Source organism: Lactuca serriola, chromosome 8 (genome assembly GCF_051521515.1).
Source record: "Lactuca serriola cultivar US96UC23 chromosome 8, Lser_US96UC23_V15, whole genome shotgun sequence".
Classification (NCBI taxonomy): domain Eukaryota; kingdom Viridiplantae; phylum Streptophyta; class Magnoliopsida; order Asterales; family Asteraceae; genus Lactuca; species Lactuca serriola.
This window is the reverse complement of record NC_136415.1, coordinates 60873294-60889613: the sequence shown is the minus strand read 5'-3', so window position 1 is coordinate 60889613 and position 16320 is coordinate 60873294.

Below are 16320 nucleotides of genomic sequence, written 5' to 3'. Positions count from 1 at the left end.
CCCAAGTACCTAAATGATTTTCAGTTTGGAGTAGGTTTTTCGGTGGGTACTGAGGCTGTTTTGCACAACACCAATAAGGTTTTAAGTGAACACCATGCTGATGGGTCTCTTACAATGCTTACGGTGGATTTCTCGAATGCCTTTAACCTGATGGATAGATCAGCCTTACTTTACAAGGTGACGAGGATGTGCCCTTCTATTTCTTTATGGGTGGAATTCTTATATTGGCAGGCAGCAATGCTTTATATATGAGACAAGCATATATGGTCCACTACTAGGGTGCATCAAGGAGACCCTTTGGGACCTCTCCTTTTTGCCCTTGTATTGCACCCGCTAGTACAAGATATTAGAGACAAATGCAAGCTCTTTCTTCATGCTTGGTATCTAGATGATGAGACCATCATTGGAGATTCAAAGGAGGTCGCCAAAGTGTTGAGCATTATTTGGGTTAGTGGTCCAAGATTGGGACCAGAGTTAAATATTAAAAAACAGAGATCTTTTGGCCCTCGTATGATGGTAGGAAGCTTCGTGTTAGCTTATTCATTACAAATATAAGGATACCGTCTTTGGGAGTGAAGCTCCTTTGGGGGGGGGGGGCTGTTAGCATAAACACGAGGTTTATTAGTGGGTTGGCCATGAAGAGAGCTTTCAATGATGTTGATTTGATGAGTCTTCTTCCCCAACTATGTGACCCAAAAAGTAAGCTCCTTTTGCTTCATTCATGTATGGGCAATTCAAAACTTTTCTTTGGTTTGAGGACTTGCCAACTTGTCCACATGGTGGAGGCAACTTTTTTCTTTGACAAAGGGTTGCGTAGGTCGACCTACACATGTCTTTGAAGGATCATGTCTATTAGACAGAAAGCATTTTTTGAGTGTCTTCGAGCACCACATGCTCAAGATTTTTTGCTAGCTATCCCTATTGACGGTCTCGACCAAAATATGTCTCTTGTGTAATACCATACTATCCTTTGATACCGCCTTATGATTCCTCTATTTCCTATTGACGAGATATGCCCACTGTGCCTAAAGGAATGTTTGGATTCCTTTGAGGAGCATACAATTAATTATAGAGAGCTCACGGGTTTCAAATACTGACATGATATGGGCAAGGACGTTCTCTTTGACATTTTTCGGCATGCTAGGATTTCCGTTAAGAAAGAAGTGTTTGTGAACTTTTTGAATGGCCCGATATATGGAAGAACAACACTCACGCCAACTGACATTTTGGTCTCTAAATGGGTAGGAGGGAAGCACGCTTGTATGGATCTTACTGGGGTCTCCCCTCTTGTGGGCTTGAGGAGTGAGAGTTTCACAACGGGACAAACTGCTTTAAAAGATGTCGCGTGCAAGGTGAATGGTGGTTTTTGAGGCCAACAAAATAAATACCCTAAATATTGCACACTAAAATAGTGTATAGTGGTAAAGGTATCGTATCCATAGAGATTGGTTTAATTTAAATCTCTATGTAAATCACTTGTTCAATTACTTATAAAACAAGAGTAAAAGTAAAATGGGGGGGGGGGGGGTGTAAATATGACAAGTAAACAAGTAGATGATTTGATTAAATTCAATGAAGTAAAGTTGGTTGATTTTGGGGTACACCACATGGATGACTTGATTGACTTATCATTAGACAAATGAAACAACACTTGTGAATTAATTTAACTTGGCTATAGCAATTCATAATCATAAATTACCTCAATTCTTCTTTGTTATTAAAATGGTTAGAGGAGCTCTTAACACATTCCCTTAATTAAAGTCACAAAATCAATGAAGCAAATAATCTTGTGAAAATCAATTAGCTTTAAGTTTTAAGAGTTACCAAGTCCAAAAGATAATCAAATGCTTACATTATCATTATGGAGGAAACATTTCCATGGTTTAAATGAAATGAAAACAAACATAAAAACCACTTATTGCTTACTAATTTGAGGGTCCATTACTTAACCAAGAAATTAGTCAACAAAAATAAGCATTCATTCATCAAAGCTCATGATCAAGGATAAATAAACACAAGAAGATGTTTGACTAGAAAACATTTCCATAAACTTCAAACACAAGATAACATAAGTCTTCAAAACAACCAATCATCCATGGGCTCAACCCTAATCAACCAAAATATAAGTCTATTTAAGCATGGACAAAATAAAAGAAATACAAGATAGTTTAGAGGTACCAAACATTATTCAACTTGCAAAGATGAAAGGAAATTACTCCAATCTTCAAATTCTTCCAAATCCTCTTGAGAGCAAAAAGGAGTTGTTCTTGAGTGTATTGTTGATGAGTTCTATTAACATCTTCAGTAAAAAGAGTTCAATTTCCGGATCCAAAAGCTGGACAAAAGTACCCCACTAACCTTCCCAAAGTACAGATTCACGTCAAAAACCTGAATCCTTCACAACACGATCCACACGGATCGTTTGTGGATCCACACGGACCGCGTGGGTCTCGCTGAATGGGTCCCTTGGCCCATTTAATTAGCACACCAGCCCAGTCTTCTTATCAATGTTTCAACCCATTTGCACAATTTCTTGGGAGCCTAATTATGTCTTCCAAAGCCTTCAAAGATGCTCCAATGCTCCTTTAATCTTCCATAGCTCGAGTCCTCGTCGTTTCGTCATCATTCTCGTCCAAAAATTAAGTGAAAGTCGCTTTCTTGTTTATGTTGACACCAAGCTCAATCGCACCACTTCAAGTCCATAAGCAAACCGCAAGCCTCCAAAAGTCCTGCACTCCTTCCATACCTCCATTGGCGAATAGTCTTCGGTAAATCGTGCAATTAAGCTCGAAAGACTAGAAAGTACCTGATAAAGGTGAAAAATAACAAAAAGGGAAAATATGCATAAATATTGACTAAAATGAACTAAAAAATAAACTAAGAAAAGAAGTAATAAAATGAAACTATCAGTGACCAAACACTAGAATGCATACATTGAAAATCAACACATGTTTATACCTTTTGCATTTGATACCTTTCGTTTTCTCGCACCTAAGGCGGTAGAGCTCGTCAACAGAGTACAACGAGTCATGCATAGTAATGTAATGTCCCCTAGATCTACGGGCATTGTCTTCAAAAGAATTAGTATTGCCGTCCAGAAAGGCTTAGCGATGCAACTTGTTGCCCGTTTGTCTTCCGTAGCTATGTACTGACTTCTTTTGTTTTATTTTTCAATCGCTTTTAGTAACAAATAATAATCTTTATAAATCCAAACTAACAAATCAAACCATAGTATTAAGGGTTAATTTACATCTAAGCAGAAGCAAATGGTATCATGTCATAATCATAGCTAAGAAACATAAGATAATTTCTAAACATGATAAATAAGCAAACCGAATGATAAAATGTTGAATCCTCGCTTTGATCTTCAAAACGATATTCCAATCATGTTATTCAACTTTGAATTCCTTTCTGTTCTTTTAAAATCCTAATACAACTTGTATCCCAGGTTGGCTTTCAAAAGCACAATGAATTAGATGTAAGAAGATATTTATTTATAAAAATCCAGAAACAGGGGATTCACGACGCATTATTGAAGATTATGCACCACACACTTCAGATTATTTGTGATGTACGCAAATTGTAAATTATGGGCGCGATGTGTACTAGTTGAGGTCGACATGGCGCGTTAACTGAATATTGCAAGTATTCGAATTTTGGTCATTATCACATCCATTTGGTTCCAATCATTTCCTTTTACTCACCAGCTATGAATTTATTTGTATTTTTCCAATTCAAAGCATTATAAGTATCATTTATCTTAAAATATAACATTTAAGCTCAATATATTAAAATAATGGCATAAAAGATATATAAATAAGGCCATATCACCCTTTCTCAACCAAATTCACATATATAGGAATTCGTTTAAACATAACCTCCAAAAAAAAATATTCCACTTTATATAGAACAAAACATTCCACCCGATATGACCATTAGCCACCTAAAAAACTATCATCAAGAAAATGTCTCACATAAGCCACCAAAAAATTGTCATTTTAGTCCAAATCATAAACTTATTTTTTCCATTGGTCTGAGAGAACAAACGACTACAAAAGTTGATGAAGGTTTGCCCATTTGTCTTCTTCGAACCATTATTTCAACAATATATGAAGATCAAATGCCAATCTCCCTTGCATACCTGATCTTTCATAAGGCCAAGCTTGTCTCCCGTAAGGACTATACTCTATGGAATCTAAGGTTTAGAGTAACATCTCTAATCCATATAGCTTCCTAAAAAATTTCCCTTTGACTTTTCCTGATATGAAAATGACAAAATGATAACAAATCAAGCACGTTACTTTACAATTGATAGAAAACACTAATAATATTATATTGCAGGTTGTTATAACGAGATCTAACCATATCATTCGTAAAGGCACCATTTTAACCATATAAAGCTTTAATAACACGGACCTATAAAAACATTATCATCTTCTAGAAATCCGCAAATCTATTTAAAGAGAAGAGCCCTAATTTTTGGTGATCTGTGTCACCAATATTATTTAAGTGTAATGTGATGAACTGTTAACTAATGTAACTTTGATATGTAATGAACAAGTAAGTGTGGTGCGGAGTGCCCACTTGTTTGATTTTATTCTGATTTAAAGTACATTGTTATTTAGAGGCGATGCCCCTGAACCATGGGCGTCCGAGGCGGCGCCCCTAGTAGTAGGGTCTAAGGGGTAGAGCCTTTCCAAACTTTAGATTTTAGACCCGATTTTTTGACCCTAATCCTATACCCAAGTTTTAGGCAGTTTAGTGACAGATTTGTGGCGAGTTTCCAACTATCAATATGACAATTTTTTGTCAGTTTTCAGATAGTGGTTATTTATTGTTTATTACTCATACGAAACTCTCGATATGATAGTTTTTTTGTTGGTTTTCAGACAATGGTTATTTTCTGTTTATTGCTCATACAAATCTGGTACACAAGAAAATCATAACTTTCTTCATTCTCTATTCTAAAAAAACACTGAATTTTATCCGATTGAGATTTCAGTTGTACCATTAAAATATTTCAATGTGAAAGTTTCTTACGACTCTCACTGAATCCAAACAATCGAAACATCCCAATTTTCTAACACTTACCGAAAGAAAAAAGACTATCAAATCCAAAACCACCCTTAAGATTTCTAGCCATTGCTTTCTTCCTTTCTAACCCAAATAATCTCTCTTTCTCCCATATCACCTCCCCCGTTAAAAAAACAAAACAAAATCACTCTTTAAAGATTCCATTAATTTTGAGACTTAAACAACTACATATAGAAAATATTAAAACTGATTTTATAAGAATAAGTCGACCTCTGATGGATAACATTTTGCAACACCTATAAATATAGCTCTAGTTGAATTAAGTTAATACAATGAAATTAATAGGAGATGTTATAAAATGTTGAAATTAGTTTGACTACTTTTAATCGTTTTTTATATTAGAGTTTGACCCACTTATGTTTTGATAAGAATTAATTAATAAAAGTTAGAAGATTAAGTTGTTAATATAACAAAAATTATATATCTAATAGTTAATAATACATTAACAAGAAGTCAGCAAGTTTTTAGATGAAGAGTCTCTTATCATTTATCTTGCAGTGGCAACTACCTGGAAGGGACTAAATCTTTAACTCTTTAAAAGATTTGGACCGTATTTCAGTATTTGAAGAAAACAACAAACCTTAGGGACTATTTTGTAAATTTTTCTATAATAAATTTGATTAACTATTATTAAACTGTAATAAAGTCATGAATATAATAATATCATGGATAAAGTAGAAATATTATTAAGATAGATGGTAGAAAGTAATACTTTTAATTACTACGAACAAACCTTATTTTAGTTATATTTATGTGATTAACATCAACATCCATATCCTCCCATGGCCGTTCTACCTCCACAGATTACTTAAAGCGTGTGGTAAGTAATAACAAAATAAAGAGTGGTCAAACTTCACGCCTTTGATTTATCCCCCATGAAACGGCGTCGGCAAAGCTTGTTTTTTTCTTATTAATAAATATGGGGAAATAGACTTATTTAAATAATTAATTTTTTGGTTTTTATAAATTTGGGTATTTTTTTTACACATCTAGATAACGGATTACATATGATCATTATGACCGGCTGTAGCAGGTTACATCGGTTATAATGGTCATATGCAGGGCCGGTCCATTGTTTTTTACTACCCGGGGCGAGATAAAAAAATTATGCCCTTATATGTGTAACGTACAAAACAAAAACATATAATCAAACAAATGTAGTAATTTCTAATATAAAAAATGCAGTAATTTTTATAATCAAACAAATAACACAACCAAAATATACAAAAAATCACCTAAAACGATGTCTTCGCGCATTTTTTGAAGCGAAAACATCTCTTATTTTACAATAATCAATATTTTTTAGAAAATCACTTTCAATACTTAAAATTGCTAATCCATTCAATCTTTCTTGAGTCATGGTACTTCGGAGATACGATTTCAAAAGCTTCAATTTTGAAAAACTTTTTTCCGCGGAAGCAACCGTAACCGACACCGTCATTAATATCCTATATGCAACCAACACATTAGGGAACATATTCATTCTTCTTGCATACTCCATTATTTGAATAGATGTCCAAGGACTTCGACTTTTGTATGCTTCATCCGGCAACATTTTCTGCAAAAGTTTTAACTCAATGAATAAACCATCTCCATCAATATCATAATCTTCACCATTTTTCAAATTGGACTCAAGATTTAAACAACATTTCTTTAATTCATCATCAACTAAAGAAACTAATTTGGAACCATCAAACAAAAAACCAAATATCGATTCAAAATATTGCATTTGTTCAAATCTACTTTTCAATTGAACAAGAGCCATATCAACAAGAATAAAAAAAAATAATCTCTTTTAAATGCTTCTTGAGAAGATTGGTGTTCTCTTTCGGTATTTGGAATTTCATCAAAATGTTGTTTTCTTTTTTTATTGCGTTTTTGAGGAAATTCGGGTTTAACTTTAACACTATTTGCTATTTCTTTTGCTTCACTAATAGCAAAGTCAAACCCACTTTCCCTATATTCTTCAAAATAATTAATTAACCCTTCTAAATTTTTTACAGCAACATCAAGAAGCATTTCTTTGGATTGTAACTTTTTGCTTACCAAATTAATTTTGTACAAAATATCATACCATATAACTAAACTTAAAATAAATTCAAAACTAGAAAATTCACCATTTACTAGTGAATCAGCATCTCTACACACTTGTCCATTATCACTTATTATAGATAGTTTTTTTAAGGCTTTTCTTATTTGATAAAATTGTGTTTTTATTGCTTTAACACATTCAATATGACTTTCCCAACGAGTAGCTGATAATGATTTAAGTGTTAGATCATCAACAAACTCAAGTAAAACACTCCATCTTTTGGTTGAATTGGAAAAAACATTATAAAGCGTTTGACATGTACCAAAAAAAGTTTTTGCCTTTTGGCAAGAATTTGCCATATCACACAAAACCAAATTTAAACTATGACATCCACAAGGCATATAAAAAGCTCTATTATTTATATCAAGCAATCGTTTTTGAACACCTTGGTGTTTACCTTTCATATTTGCCCCATTATCATACCCTTGACCACGAACATAATTAATATCCAAATCAAGAGATTTTAGGGCATCTTGTAAAACATTAAAAAGACCAAGACCGGATGTATCTTCTACATTTAAAAACTCTAAAAAAACTCTTCAACTTTTAATGGAACACTTTCCAAATCTACACATCTTATAATCAAAGTCATTTGTTCTTGGTGACTAGCATCCGGAGTGCAATCAAGAATTATAGAAAAATATTTTGCCCTTTTGATTTTTTTTATAATTGCACATTTTACCTCGGATGCTAACATTTCAATTAATTCATTTTGAATTTTATGACTAAGATAATGATTATGTGTTCTTGAATCATTCGAAAATGTTCTTTCATTACCGGATCCCACTCCGCAATTGATTCAATTACACTTAAAAGATTGCCATTTGAGTTTTCATAAATTTTTTCATTTGTACCACGAAAAGCCAAGTTATTTTTTGCTAAACATTTTACAACAGAAATAATTCTAACCATAACTTCTTTCCAATGTTCGGTATCTTTTTTTATCATTTCTTGAATTTCTTTGTCAATTGTTTCGTTTTTATTTAACCTAATTCACGTTTCATTCCATGTTCTTAAATTATCCATATGATCGGAACTATTTTCATGTTGTTTTAATGTTTCACTAAGATGCTTCCAATCTTTAATTCCTTCGGTTGCCAAACTACTTTTAGTTCGAATAGTTTTAAACAACTTACAACAAAAACAAAAAACTTTATCAAGTTCTTTTGAATACACTAACCATTTTCTATCAAAAGAATCACCATTTCTTAATTTCCGAATGAAAAAATCAAATGAAAAATGTCTACCAAGTGAATCTTTTGGAAAAATTGTGTTGGTATCAACTTCTCTATTTGGCCCTTTTTCTATTAGTAAATCTTTCATTTTTGAATCTAAATCATCCCATACTATAGGATCAAAAATATTAAAATCACTTGGTTTATCTTTATCAAAAAAATCATTTTTTTCAAAATCATTGGAAATATCAACCGAATCATTGGAAGTACTAGGTGGAACATTAAAATTATTAACCGGATCATTGGAATTTTAATTTCTAACAAAATATTTATTCAAAGACCCTCTTAATTGATTAGCCTGTTCTTGTTCTTTTCTTTTTCGTTTTCTATTTTGAGCACCCGATGATTGTTTTCGGGGAAACATATTTAAAAATCAGCAAAGAAAAAAGCTAAGCAAAGAAAAAAAATCAATAATTCTAGTTATAAAAGCTAAGCAAAGAAAGATACAACCTGGCCAAAGTTTTCATTTTTATTTCCCACTTTGAAGATGCCGATAATCTGAAAATTAAAACATACAATCAGAAATACAAATCCATTTTCAACAACTACTGACTAATAAGTAATAACACTACAATGAAATAAATATATACCTTTCAAGATTTCAAAATAAACAAAAATCAGCCTCCCAAGTCCCAAGTCCTGATTCACATCACAGAAACAAAAACAAAACTTTAGATAACTCAGAAACTGTGGTTGATGTTCATACAGAAATAAAAAAAAATCATTAGAAGAAAAATAGAAAACTTACCCTAATAAGTTGAAGAGCACAAAATGAGAACTGAAAAGAGAATTCAGAAACTGTGTTCACTTCGTTTTCTATTTGAAAACAATTGAAAATTCCAATTTCCAAATCTGCAACTCAAACAACAAATCACAATATTCAATTAATCATATTAAGAAAAAAGAAACAATGATTGAAGAAAACTCATAGACTCATAGTCAATTGAAGAAAACCCACCCAAAATTCAAGTTTATCAGAATGAAGAATAGAAATTGGCAAATTGCAATCAGAAGAAAACTCACGGCTGTGTTTGTCTGTTTGATTTCTTGCCTTCTTCACTGGTTCGTACTTCCCTTCTTCACGGCTGTGTTTGATTTCTTGCCTTCTTCACTGGTTCGTACTTCCCTTGGTTTCCTCGATTGAACGTATAGGCTATAAGTTTTAGAGAAGATTGATTGATTGAATAAGAAATTGAGAAGAAGATTGAATAAGAAATTGAGAAGAAGAATGAATAAGAAATCGGCTGAATCGGTGATGCTCACACAACAAACACGTTGAATCCATTCGAACGTTGGTCGACCGACTCCTCATCTCCCGATTACGCTAATTCACTTGGCGCTCAAGCTCAAGAGTCAAGATCGCTGAATCGGAATGCCCTAATGCTGACTTGCTGGACTATTGGAGTAATTGGGTTTAATTTTTGGGCCAAAATTATATACATATATTATAACTTGCTGGATAAAAAATATGCCCCCATTTTTTTGATGCCCTGGGCCTAAGCCCAACTTGCCCATGTAGTTGGGCCGGCCCTAGTCATATGTGAACACTTCCAAAAAATCCGTTACTTAGATGTGTAAAAAAAAGAAAGTTACACATCTAACAAACCGAAAACGTAAGAGTAAAATACACGAATGGTTTCTGTGGTTTGGGTAATTTGTGTTTGATCTCTAACTTATTTTTTAACTCGAATGATCCCTACTGTTTATTTTTGTTGTGCGTTTGGTCTCTGTCTCACCTCAAAAGTCTATTGTTTCATTTTTAATTTAGTTTTTAGTTAATTTTCTTATTTATACATTTATATTTTTATATATTTAAAAAAATAATAGACCTCATATATTTGTATCTCCTCATTCTAAATCTAAAATCACATTTGAGAAATTTAAATTGGGTCCCACCAGTCACCATCCCATTTCTCATCATCCTCAACTTCTATTTCTTTTCAATTTTTTGTAACATTGACGTCTTCACCATCCTTTATTTTCTAGGTCTTTCAACTCCGGCGAACCAACACCACAACCCTTCTATTGGGTTATGGTGGTGGAAAATTCAATAGAGACAGTGGTTTGTGGGTGAGAAGATACATATATGGGTGGTCTATTAATTTTTTTAAATATATAAAAAATAAATACATAAATAAGAAAATTAATTAAAAATGACACAATACAGGGACCAAACACACAACAAAAATAAACAGTATGGATCATCCGAGTTAAAGAATAAGTTATGGACCAAATGCACAAATTACCCAAACCATAGTGACCATTTGTGTAATTTACTCTTACCTTTTCGATTTGTTCACATCTAGGTAAATATATTTTTTTGTACACATCTAGGTAACGAACTTAGTGGAAGTGTTCACATATGACCATTATGACCAGATGTAACCTGCTACAACCAGTCATAATGGTCATATGTGAACACTTTCAAAATGTTCGTTATCTAGATATGTACAAAAAAAATAGTTACCCAGATGTGAACAAACTGAAAAGTTAATTACCTTAATAAGTCTATTTCTAATAAGTTAATTGTTATAGGAATATATAGTTTTCATCATTGTAATTCAGACAATGTTTAAGAAATCTTAAAGGTTTTATTTTCTTTTTAAAAAACAAAATTTGAACAGATAAAAGGGATTATTAATTGAACTACTTAATTACATGCCACTAAATTAACATCAAAGTTTTTTTATGGAACGACGGATACATTAAAAAAACTAACGAGACGTTAGATGAAGTTACAAGTATAAACACTACAAGGAGCAACACACCAATCAAACCAATTAATAAAGTTCCAAGAGGATTTATGCTTAATCCAATTAAAAGACATTGATTGGATGTCATACGCCACTTTTAAAGGAGAACATTTTTTGTTGTTGAAAACCTTCCATATTAACCACACCACTGAATAAAAAATTGTCAACTTTAGCTTCTTTTTTTTTCTTCTTACTAGTAACCAGGGCAACCAACATCTCAAGCAACTCCATTTTGTTCTCAGGAATCGAAGATGACATCCCACTATAGGAGACAAACCAACTCCAAATCTGAGCTGGAAAACTATACTTAAAGAAAATGTGATCCACCTCTTCATCATCAGAGTTGCAAAATGAACAAGTCACATGATTCAAAACTATGCCTCTAATAGCAAAGTACTTAGCCACATGAACTTTGATGGAAATAACATGCCAGACAAAACAGTTAATTTTGATTGGAACCCAACAAACCCAATTGAAACCACGAAGTAAGTTATCATCACCACAATTATCATCCATTAAGAGTCTTATAGAACGCACCAAAAAGAGTCCAGAACTATCAGCCCTTCAACCCTACGTATTTGAGGCCTTAGGCAGTGCCAGACCACCCACTCTTGCACTCAAATAGATCAACACTTCTGTCTCTTTGCCCCCTTCTAAGTTGTCTTCTCCATTTACCCCAAAAATGTAACGCCCGTAGATCAGGGCTAGTCAATTTAGAGACAATGAGTGTCAAAAATGACTTTTTGATGGAAGATTTTTTAGAAGGAGTAATCTTAACTAAGTTGTAGTATATGTTATAAGGTTTCCGTACATATAAAGAACGCCTAAATCCGAGTTATAACGAAGAAGTTATGACATGTCGAAGTTTCGCAACAGAATTGGCACGACACAGCGCGACGTAAATAGTGAATTTGCGTTAGAGCGATATTTGGCCTTAGCAATCTAAATGAAAGTCGTAGAATACGTTAAACCGAGAGCATGCATAAAAAGCACGTCCAAATCTGACTTCGTATGAGGAAGTTCTGAATTTTCTAAGTTTCAGCTTAGCAGTATGCAGCCCAAAGTTCGAATATGAGATCGAGAGATTTCTAGCCAAAACAATATAAACAAGAATCGAAGATCTCGTTGATAGTAGTTCAACGGTAAAAAGACAAACGAAAATGGAAGTCGGATGAAGAAGTTATGAGTTTATAACGGAGTTTTCCTGTCCCAGCCTACTGAAAATAATATAATAAAAAATTATAGTCAAAATTAGCCGACGGAGTCCAAACGACAGTTGTAGATCATAATCTCACCTACGCGTGCATATAAAGAATGTTAAAAACGGAGCTCGTGTGCAAAAGATATGAATTTCTGAAGTTCGGGGCACGAGCCCCGACACTGTGTCAGACTTCACGACGTGAACTCAGTAATGACGTCTCCTAGAGCCTGTCAGACCGAAGTTGCGATGACGCACCTGATGATGACTGAACTCACGACGTGAATCCAGAAAAATGGCCCAATAAATAGAAATCGAAGGGCAGCCGATTTTGGTTGCTAATTCCTTCACTCTCTCACTTCCGATACCCTCTCTAGCCCTCTTTAAGTACCCCTGAATCCCTGGTATCACCCCAACACCCGAAGCAAGTCCCGAAGCCCTGAAGATCCCGAGAAGAAAAGAGTTTCGAGCCGAATCTCTGCCCACAAGAAGCCCGATTTTTGGAAGATATCATAGTTGCATCAAAAGAATAGTACTTGAAGAGTCGTAGTGCTGTCCGATCATCATCTTATCAAGTAAGTGTGTAGTTACTTTCTTCTACCCATAGATATGAAGTATTTGCTATGAAATACGTGTTATGTGTTTATATATTGTTTGTTTATTTGAGATGGATGTTGGATGAATGTTTTATATAGGTTTGTATATGATTTAAACTATATATGTAATTTATATCTAAAATATGTTGGGTAGAACATGGGTAGATGAAATAGTTGGTATGTGATGACAGATTAGTTGAGGATGAGACAAAATATGAAATAGTTCATGAGATGAGGGTGTCAGGTGAAAAATGAGTGAAACCTTTACCCAAACGATGCCCCCGTCATTCATCAGAGTAAGGATGACAACCACAGAATATTTTAGACAGTCCCGTGGAACATTAGCAAGCTCGCAACTTGTAGCTGTTATGGACTTGATGTTCACCGATGTACTCTAAAAACCCTGGCAGCTATAGATTTAGTGCCTTATAATAATACGATGGTAGCTATAGATTTAGTACAGTGTAGATGAACCTTGGTAGCTATGGATTTAGTACTGTATAGATGAACCTTGGTAGCTATGGATTTAGTACTGTATAGACGAACCTTGGCAACTATGAATTTAGTGTTTGTTATAGGAACCTCGGGCAGCAATGGACTTTGTGCCAATTCCTTAGGTCAATCCTTAGGAACGAATGAATGAAGGATAGTTGATTCTTAGGGTAAAACCTTAAGAAATAAAGAAGATAATGGGGATGGGTAATTGGGTTGCTTGTTTGACGATTAAATATAATAATTATATTATTGTGGGTTGAAAACCCTATATGCTCACCAGGCTCCCAAGCCCGACCCACTCAGTTTTCTTTATATCACAGGTAGTGGCACAAGTGCATAAGCTGGTTGACATGACGAGAGACTTTGGATTATAGATCAGTAGTTATAAATAACTGTTGTAAGGTCTATTTTATACTCTTTATGCTTTTGGTTTGTATCGAAACATGACATCCCGAGATTTTGTTATTTAATGAAAATACACTTCTTCAAGAAAAGTTTTAATAGATTCTTATCATATTTTGTTTTGGGAACAAATTCTGCAACTCTTTTAATCAAAGGATTACTCTGATTTTATAAAACAAAGCATAAACAAATCAGTCTTTTCTAGCCTTGAAATTGGGGATGTCACAAAAAAAACAGCCATCAAATCACCTTTTATTCTATCAGTAACCAAGCAATTTTTGTTCTCTTCAATCTTGTACAATGACGGGAACACATCTTTAATAATTAAATCAGTAAACCATTTATCCTTCCAGAAAAATATGTGATTCCCCCCCTCCCCCCCCACCCCCACCATTTTCATGCAAAAAAGATCATCCAAAGGAATATTCCACTCCTCAAGATCCCATTTTTATACGAAAAATGGATAACCAATTCCCCGGGGTACCACATTTAGCAAAAGGCATCCCATCGTCACATAAAGTGTTATGCAAAGCTGTAATATAAAAAGACCAATGAGAGTCGCTTTTAATTTTTAATCCCCACCACCATTTAGCAAGAAGAACAATATTTAGATATTTAAAGGCTCCTCGCTCCTAGACATCCTTTATGTTTTAACATTACCATCACATCCCAAGCGATCCAATGAATCTTCATTTTGTTATCAATACCTCCCAAAGGAACTTTCTTTTAATGCTCTCCAAGATATTAATAATTTTTTCAGGTGTTTTTTAAAAGGGAAAAGTAATATTGGGGGAGACTACCTAAAACAGATTTCACAAGAGTAAGCCTCCCACCAAATGAAAGATTTCTAGGTTTCCACAAGGAAAGCTTCGCTTTAAACTTTTTCCACAATAGGACTCCAATTTATAGCTAGTTTCATGTTCTCCCAAATAGGAAGCCCAAGATAAGTAAAAGGGAAACATCATATATGTGTAACTCGTTTAAAATTTTAATAAGATATACAATAAAAATGTTTTAAAATAAGGTGTTTAAAAGTTCGATTTTTTTTTTGTATAATGACCAATATAAGAACTTGTTTAAGGTATGCTATTACTTAAGGCATTCGGTATGTCTTCCAAAATTCGTGTTCATCCTGTCTGGATGATATACTTTTGAAACCAACTCCCATTTATGTGAAAAAATACATAGCAAAAGAAGAAAAGAAAGCACGTATCCTCCTTATATCTTCTCCCCGAATCGCAGACACCCGTCCCAAAATCCAACTATGTTTAACTACTGAATTCGTCATTAAAACAGAGTGAATTTGCATGCCCTCTTATTAATCACAATGTGTATATTTATACAATACAAGAAATCCCTATAATTAGGGAAAATATAACTACCAAATATAAATACAATCATATCTACAAATAGCCTCCCTCAGTAGGAGCGGGAGGAGGACGAATGCTCAAACTGGATCTAAAATCCAAGAATAATTATCATGGTAATCCCTTGGTAAAGATATCAACATATTGGTAAGAAAAAGGGACATGAAGAACTCTAATATGACCAAGAGCTACTTTATCACGAACAAAGTGTATATCCATTTCAATGTGCTTTGTCCGTTGACGTTGCACCGGGTTACCAGAAAGATAAATGGAAGAGACATTATCACAATAAACTAAGGTAGCCGTCTTGAGGGGGGTTTGAAGTTCAAGAAGTATATTGCATAGCCAGCAAGCTTCGGCAACGACATTAGCAACACCCCTATATTTCGCCTCGACACTTGAATGAGATAATGTGGGTTGACGTTTAGCAGACCAAGATACCAAATTGTCACCGAGGAACACACAATAACCAGAAGTAGAACATTCAGTGTCAGGGCAACCACCCCAATCTGCATCAATAAAAGCAATGAGTTGAGATGGTTTGGATGAGTATAAGTGTAATCTGAGAGCTTTACTTCCTTGCAAATAGCGTATAATGTGTTTTAATGCATTAAGATATGGCTCTCTAGGGGCATGCATGAAGCGGCAGATTTGCTGAACTACGTAAGCTATGTCAAGGCGCGTGAAGGTTAAATATTGCAAAGCACCAGCAAGTTGACGATAGGCCGAGGGGTCAGCGACTGGGTCACCCATAAAAGCACTGAGTTTAGAATTCGTGTCAGCGGGGGTAGCAATAGGTTTATAATTCTCCATTTTGGCTCGTTTGATGATTTCAGTAGCATATTTATGTTGAGAAAGGAACATACCACCTTTGGAGTAAGTAACTGAAACACCTAAAAAATATGTTAGTTTTCTCAAATCATTCATGTCAAACTCCGACTTAAGAGAAGAGATAATGGCATCCTTGAGTGTGAGGGAGGAGGTTGTAAGAATGATATCGTCCACATAAACCAATAAATATGCATACTTATTGTTTCCGCGTAAGATGAATAGAGAGTTATCACTTGTGCTACACATAAACCCGATGT